This window comes from Balaenoptera musculus, chromosome 8 (assembly GCF_009873245.2).
Source record: "Balaenoptera musculus isolate JJ_BM4_2016_0621 chromosome 8, mBalMus1.pri.v3, whole genome shotgun sequence".
NCBI classification, from domain to species: Eukaryota; Metazoa; Chordata; class Mammalia; order Artiodactyla; family Balaenopteridae; genus Balaenoptera; species Balaenoptera musculus.
Window position 1 is genome coordinate 24,721,068 of NC_045792.1, and position 8,279 is coordinate 24,729,346.

At 41.9% G+C, this 8,279-nt stretch overlaps 1 protein-coding gene across 4 annotated transcripts in view; it reads right to left on the reverse strand.

Moving 5' to 3' along the window:
• Positions 1 to 7,670, reverse strand: part of ELMOD1 (ELMO domain containing 1) — a 110,176-nt gene extending 102,506 nt beyond the window's left edge. For 2 of the 4 annotated variants that reach the window (XM_036859183.1, XM_036859184.1), the window contains exon 1: positions 7,329 to 7,670. The gene's annotated coding sequence lies outside the window, so the exon portion shown is untranslated. The remainder of the gene's footprint in view (positions 1 to 7,328) is intronic. The other 2 variants (XM_036859182.1, XM_036859181.1) reach the window with 1 other exon arrangement.
• Between the last annotated feature and the right edge of the window lie 609 nt (positions 7,671 to 8,279).

Sequence of the window (8,279 nt, forward strand, 5' to 3'; positions counted from 1 at the left end):
TGCCCTGTACCAGCAGGGATTATTATTACAAGGAACAGAAACTAGCTCTGCCTGTTTAAGCAGAAAAGGAATTTGTTCTGAAGGTAATTCCACAGAATCTCCAGGAGGGCTAGAGAACTGGGTTTAGAGGTTATGTAGTCAAAAATAATGCTTAAAATGATGACACAAAGACAGTCCAGTAAAGACATCTCTACTGCCACTACCAGGTCCAGACTCAGTAGCTGGCTCCACCGACCCCTCCCCAGCACTGGTCAAGGGTATTGCCAACCGAAACATCTGCCACTGGGGCAGCGTCTGAGTCCATGTCTATGATGCAAGGATGTCTGGGAGAGGAAGCATCTGGCACTTTTATCTCCTGTAGTGAGAAGTGGCGTCTGTCTCATAATGTGGGAGAGCCCCCCCAACATGGGAAAGGGGTTCAGATAGCAGTGTTCAAGAGGAATGACGGGTGTCCACTCTACACTATAAACAAACACCTTTGAAAGCCAAAATACAGTGCAGACTAATAGAGTACACACCGAATACAGAGTGAATACGTTTGCCTTTCATCTTTGTTTAATTTGTGTAATTTTATTTTAGAACCTGGACACGTGCCTACTTCGTGGCTATTCAAAGTACATATCATTTCATCTAAGAATTTCAAGTATGATCTTAGCTAAGTAAACCCAGTGGTGGTCACAAAGTAGATGCATTTATTTTAAGTGATGATTAATTATGTATGGAATAATCTTTAAGTAGAAAAGAATAAGGATATTCATTATTAATCAAGAAAAGGATGTACAATAGTTATATGCTACATAAATGTTACTAAGCTGAATTAGACATTGGCAGATTCATGTATAAGTGCCTGGGAACTCAATTTAAACTGCATAATCTGATTTAGGAGGTGCTTTTAAGGTCATGTGAGCCAACATCCTACCCAGGCTCACATGAGCCAGTCCCCCTTATTACATCCCTGACAGGTGGCCCAAAATGCATCACTTTCAGTACAGTGTGTTATAGTGTCTGTTTCTGATCTTTTCATATGGACTCTATGAATCCAACCAAAGAAAGTATTAATTTCTTCTGTACTGTTGGTTAATACTCAAGTGAACTAAAACTAATTTTTACAACTCAAACTGTTGTTAAAGTAGGACTTCCACTCCCTATCCTTAGGCTACTAATTTTAGAAACTAAATGAAGCCAACATTTATTCTTTCTGAATATAATCTTAGTTTCAGCCCTTGCTCTGGGCTAAGGGATATTAAGTTTAATCCTGATTGTCATTCAAATTCACTAGTTCTTGGAGCTTTGCATTATCAACAAACCTGATATTTGTATGGTCTAAGTATATCTGAGTCACTGATAAAATTGTAGAAATGTCAGGGTCAAGGGAAGAGCTCTGAAGGAGGCCAACAGAAACCACCTCCTATGTGGCTTTCACACCTGTAAACATTCTTTGGTTACAGCTGATGAATCCAGCTATTAGATCATATCCCAGACCTCATTTCTGCATCTCACCTACAAAGATTACTCGTCTAATTGATAGATGTGTCCCAGAAGGATAGAGTAGATGTAAAAATTTGATGAGTCTGGCTCTATTTTAAATATTGTAGGTTATCTATAATTTAAAGGAATAATAGAAGAAATATTTTATACAGCACAGAACTCTTTAGTGAAGCAAAAACTATAACCCAAACTTTTTATTTTATGTCTTGATTTTCATGTACTGGTTCACATATTGGGCTACATACACATTACACATGTATTTAGGTGGTCCTATGTTAGGTGAATATATATTTATAATTGTTTTGACTAATGATGTGCATAATATATATTTTAATTGAAACAGCTTTGATAAATGTTTACCATTTTAAAGAATGTATGATAAAACTTCTCAATTAAAAATAACTATTTTAAGATTTTTGCTAATTTAAATGGATTCTAAGACCAAAGAAAATCTGAAATTAAAATGTAAGTGTTCTGCTGGAATATAGACTCTTCAGAAAATCTGGCTTCCAAATACTGAAGGGTAGAGCATTCTGATTCTTCTTCTGAAGGAAAAGGAAGAAATGTACTTGTATAGTAAATTCATTCCAGAGACTGATTCATACTTAAAATATTTATAATGCCAAATGGTAATGTAAAAAACAATTAGGGAACAGAGATTATGATATCATTGATGATATCTGCTAAACCAAAAAGCAGCTGTGGGATAAATAAATTGTTAGTTTCATCATGAATGAAAGCTTCAAAACATATGGCGATCTACTTATACAAGGGATAGGACTGAGAGTTATAGCAGCTGAAATAAGCTCTTATACCACGCATTCTAATTAACGAAGTCCCAATCCCAATAATTAAAATGGAAACTATGTTTAAAAGCTATGTAAAGACCTTTGAATCTGCAGTCATTAGCTTGTTTGAAACTGATTTTTTAAAGAGGCTTAATGAGCTCTCCTTAAGCATTTACCACAATCATCTTGCTTTGTAACAAAAAAGCAAAAAATCAAACACAGCAAATTGTGAATTATTTTGATGGCATCTGAAACATTATAGAGAGTACATAGACAATATAGAAATTGTCTAATTACATTGAGAATGGAGTTATTTATCCTTTAGAACACAATGTTTATTTTATAGACATAGATGATTGGAGTTGACACAATATTCTCTTTTTAAATGTGCATATCTTCCATTTTATAGCACAGAAACTGATGTAAAATAAGACTTGCTCGTGGTCAGCATAAGTGAGCTGGAGGGTTAAAAACTCCTGGGATGCAAAAACATGCTGTCTTCAGATTCTTTAAATTCAAAGTATTTACTGAAGACTTAGAATGTGAATTGAGCACACAATTTCAGTTAAAGCTCTCTCTGGGTGACAGTCCACGTAAGTTGTCATTAGAGATCACTGAAGTAAGGCTTTTTTCAATAAGTCATATCCATATTAAACTTCGCTGAAAATAAAAACTATAGTCTAATTGCCTTGAGATTTTAGCAACTTCAATATGTCCTTGATCACTCTTTTTCTCATGTACTATCAGAATTATAAGGCAGGACATATTTGGCAGACACTACAAAAAAGGAAAAATACAAATACCTGAAATAGAAGTGTTTTCTGTTCTATTTTAAGGAATAATCATTTGATAAGAAAGTCGCAAATTAACTGCTTCACTATACATTTTAGCAGAGAGTTATTTTTATGATTTTAAAAACTTATTGTAAAATATGAAGTAGAAATTTAACCATACATATGATAAACATATGAGGCTCTTCTGAAGATGGTCCCTAGAGATAACTAGATCTGTTGACAGAAGTGCAATCTAGAATGGCACTCTATCATCATTTGCTTGAGATTGGCAAACTGGAATCTTCAGAAAATGAAGATTTTCTGTAGTGGTTTGATCTTCCACTTCCCTGGAAAATTCCTATAATGATCAATAGTGAAAATACCCACTGGGTCTTCAGAGACACAAATGTAAGTGGTGTGCTATTTTTTGGAATTAATTGCATTTGGAACATTCTCAGTAGGTACTCTCTGGTACTACAAGCATATGGTCATTTTCACATAGTGCTATTTCTGTAAAATCTACATTCTTTCCATCATCAGAATCTGCTTCCTTAAAGACAGCTGGACTAAATCAGAAAATGATTGCAATTTAGTATCTTTTCCTATTTGAAGCAACAGATTTGCTAAAGCCAAAACCTCTGCTTATATTTCAGGAATCTGTGCCAAAGCAACAGAATATTGATCAGCATCTCAAATATTACATTTAAATACCGTCTTTTATATAAAAGTAATAAAACTATTTGTTTGATGATGCTTTTTTCCTGAGGAAACCAGGATGGTAGCAGAATAGTGAAGGAGCCCTTTGGGTATTAGTCAAAGGGCAGACCAACTGTTTTTTTTTAAATGCAATGAGATGCATTCACCCAAGTACCAGTTACCAATCCTTGCACTTGTCCCTTTTCACCTCCCTCTTCCATTCCCATCAGCAACTATGTAACATCCTTTAGAATCCCCTTCTCTCTTCCCTCATCCTCAGCAGGCTTCTCTGTCCTCTAACTGAGGCCATCAACTTCCAGCTCCACTCCATTAGGTATAAAGCCATGGGTTTCTATCTTTCTTGCCTCCCAGGATAAGATCTTACTCTCTCATTCAAAGCCAGACCTGTCAAAACTGCCGGTCATCTCACTCCCTGACTGGAGCTGCTCAGCAGAACTCAGTGTCCTTCCCAGGCTCCTAGAGTGGACCCTGCAAGTCTTGTATCTTATGATGTAGATCCCTTCCTCCACCCCCACTTCCCCTACTCATCTTTGTATGTTTTGGCACTTCTCACTAAATCTAGCAAGCTGAGGTGTGTTGAACTGAAAGTACTCACTTTTAAGCATGAGTTGTTTTCAATAGCTAGAACCAGAACTGGGCTTGTCCCAGATTGCCTGCAGAACAGCATATGATCTCTGCCCCACTTTATTTTTTCAAACCATAGTGACCCCAAAAAGAGGAATGAGAAATTTCCAGTGACTATAGAGTTGCCAGATAAAATACAAGCTGCTCAGTCAAAACTGAATTTCAGATGAACAACAAATTTAAAAGTTTTTAGTGTAAGTATACCCCAAACAGTGCATGGGATATACTTATACTAAAAACAATTATTGGGCTTCCCTGGTGGCACAGTGGTTGAGAATCTGCCTGCCAGTGCAGGGGACACGGGTTCGAGCCCTGGTCTGGGAAGATCCCACGTGCCGCGGAGCAGCTGGGCCCATGAGCCACAATTACTGAGCCTGCGTGTCTGGAGCCTGTGCTCCACAACAAGAGAGGCCGCGATAGTCAGAGGCCCGCGCACCGCGATGAAGAGTGGTCCCCGCTTGCCACAACTAGAGAAAGCCCTCGCACAGAAACGAAGACCCAACACAGCCATAAATAAATAAATAAACAAATACTTAAAAAAAAAAAAAAAGTAAAAATCTATTAATTAAAAAAAAAAAAAGCAAAATTTGAAAACCATTGGTTTAAAGCACAATTGGGGAGGAGGTAAATTTGGCTTTAAAAAAAAAAAAGGCTTTAAAAACAATTATTCATTGCTTATCTGAAATTCGAATTTAACTGATGAACAGCCTGTATTTTTATTTGCTGAATCTGGCAGCTCTACCAATGACTCTTTAAAAATTCTCAGAGGACTCAAGGAATGCTTCTTTAGAGCACCTGGAGGTGTGTATCCAAGCTCTGCAAACTTCTCAATTGGCCATATTTTATGTCTGTTAATGCAGCTGGGTTACTTTCTGAGCATCTCAGTAACATACTTTAGGAAATGCTGTTTATTATATAAAATTTTTACTTATCTTGTTAATTTCATAGAATTCTAATACCATCTATCAATAATTTCAGCACAAAGAATACTGTAATGTTGCCCCAAATCTCTTGGAAAGCTGATATTCATGGAGTCATTACTATGCCTGAATTAAGTCCTTGTCTTTATGTATTAATAATTAAAATTTTTTGAAAATTTAATTTCGAAAACACAATATGGGAAATAAATGTCTTTCATTTTGGGATTCCTTTTCTTCATTAATCAAGCACAGTGAGACACACTGTCCTCACTAACAGGCTGGGGAGAAGCAGCCTGGCAGGTGGAGGTGGAGCCTGTGGTGTAACTGTAGTGGGTCTTTTTTGGAAGAGTCTTCTCTAAATGTGGAACATCTGTAAACTGAATTGCTTCAGCTTCACTGTGTATGGGCTGACAAGAGAAGAGAGATGCCTCTTTCAGCATCATGTAAATCTTGAAGGCTCGAAATCTTGGTCAACAGAGGAATTCCTCACAGGTCATTTAGAGACATACCTTGTCTCATTAAGGGAGGAAAAAGCAGGTTTCTTCTGCAAAGGAGCACTATTTTAGAGTATTAACTGTTGTGTGTGTCGGTTTACTGATTAATGGTGATGGTGCAATGGAAGTTATAACCTAAAGTGTAAGGAAAGTTGCCCTACAGCTTGCTCCAATCCTGAAAGTTCCTTACATTAATGTGTTCTTTCAGTGTTCTTGACAGTGATTACAGAAAAGACGTTCATTTCTTATTTCCATGAAAGAATTTAGGAAAGATAGATGCCCCCCAGTATAGAGGGATACAAATTTTGCCTTCTTCAAAATTTCAACTAGATCTCAGATTCAACTTTAAGGGAGAGAATGACTAAGTCTGTGTAACTACCTGGTGTCGTAAGATGATAATGAATTAAGACGTTTATTCCAACATAAGCACATTACCTGCTTTCCACCATATTGGCAGCTCCGGTTTGTCAAGCTCCAGGCACAACACGCACACTGCAGAAATGCAGAACAATGCCTGGATATCTGCCCAAGACTCTTCTCTCCAAAGGACAGACTTAATTTATGGTACCCATCTAAAGCTCACTGGGGTTATTAGCGTCTTTTTCCTAGTTGGTACAGGGAAGGGATGAGATTTGGAAAGCTGAGACACGGGGCTTCCACCTGCCTGTGCAGAGCAGAAAAGCTGACAAACATATTCATTAAACTTGATCTGAAGCAACCGAGCCTGCGAGGTCGTTCCTGAAATATTCATAAGGTGTGTTACCGGACTCGCTACTTAGAGGTGGAGTAGAAACACGGTGAATAGGGGCACTCTGTACTCACACTTGGGGAAAAAAAGGCACTCACAACAGCACGCCTCACCACCACACTTCACTGTTTTGCTTTTAATAGCTCTGTGAGCCGTGGCGCCCCACTCGCCTGTTCAATTCTACCTGCCTGGGAAAGAAGGTGCCCCAATAAGTGAGGGGAACCTGGCAGTAGGAGGAGGCACCGCGCGCCAGCCCCTCAGTTCCTCCCGGTTCGCAGCGCTGATGACCCCCCAGCTCTGCGGTCCGCCAATCCGAAGTCCTGCACTGCCCCAGAGGCCTAAGGCCGTGGGGCAGGGGACCCTAGGACCTGGACAGGCCACTCGCCCGGGCCAGGCCTACCTTCGTCCCCACCTCCCATTTTGGCCTCTGCCAGGCATGCCTCCTCCAGAGCCCTCGGCGTTCAGTTACTACGTGACCCGCGCCCCGGCCAAGATGCAGCCTCTCGCGCAGACCTGTATCCCCCGGGTGTTCATTTTGGGGGTCAAGATGGGAGAACAGATGACGGTCTTGAGTGACCACGAAGCCCCTGAACCGAAGTAGTATGCACGTTCATTCCTGCCCCCTCTGCCCACAATCTTGGCATTTCTGCTGCGCCCCATACACAGCGCAGCTCTCACGGTGCCAAAAGTCCTCGCCGCCACCTCTCTCCTGTTCAAGGGCATTCGCCCCTCTCCCCTCCGCTCCTGTTGGGTCGCCCCTGGACGCAGCTACTCACATGGACTCAGCGGCGGCAGAAGCTCAGCAGGTCCTGGCGTGCGGCAGTCGGGTCTCCATCTCCGCGTTCCGCAAGGGCTCCAGCTGCAAGTTCCACCGCGGCGATCGACGAGGTCGGTCCCCGGCGCAGAGCCTGGACCAGGGTGGCCGCGGCTGCAGCACCGGATGCGGGCGCGGGAGGGGCGGAGGCGGGGCAGGAATCTGGGTCGCTAGGAGCAGAGCAAGCTGGGATGGACCCCAGGAGGCCGGCGGCAAGGAGGCAACAGAGAGCAGCCCGGGTAGGGAGTGCGGAGGTTTCCCTGGAAGCACACCGCGGGCGGCGACTGAGCATGCCCAGTCGCCAAGCCGCCCACACGGTGCGGGGGAGGGAGCGCGGGAGTCTGGAGGGAAAGGGTTAAATCTGCGGACCCTGCTTCTTAGGCAGAGAGCGGGGAGTAGGCTGCACAGGCAGAGTTTAATTGCTCCTGGGTCTACCCCCGGGAGGAGCCGTGGGCTAGAAGATGGTGAACCTCGGAAGACTGTCTATGGGATTCCCAAAAGTCCTGGAATAAGAAGGCAAGGTGTATTCCTCGCTCCCTCTCCAGAGAATTGTTCAGAGGGCCAAGTTTGTTTTTTAGCTTAGCTCCAACCTCTGCTATCTCACCGAGTGACACCCCCAATCCAGACATCCACCCCTCACCTGCTTTCCTGTGCCAGGGGACCCTCTCCTGCAGGGATGCCCGGGCAATCCCCGCCTTTCCCGACTACTGGACTAGTCGGGTCAAGTTCTCAAAGAGCCAGCTCCTAGGTTTGTAATTGAGAGATGGCGTCAGTCCTCTCAGGTTACATATTTGCATTTTAATCAGGTTTTAGAAACAATACCTTAACCCTGGGGTTAATTATAATGGATGGATTATAGACACCAAAGCCTGGGGCTATTTGGGGAACATTGCTTCACAGTGCAATAGGACTT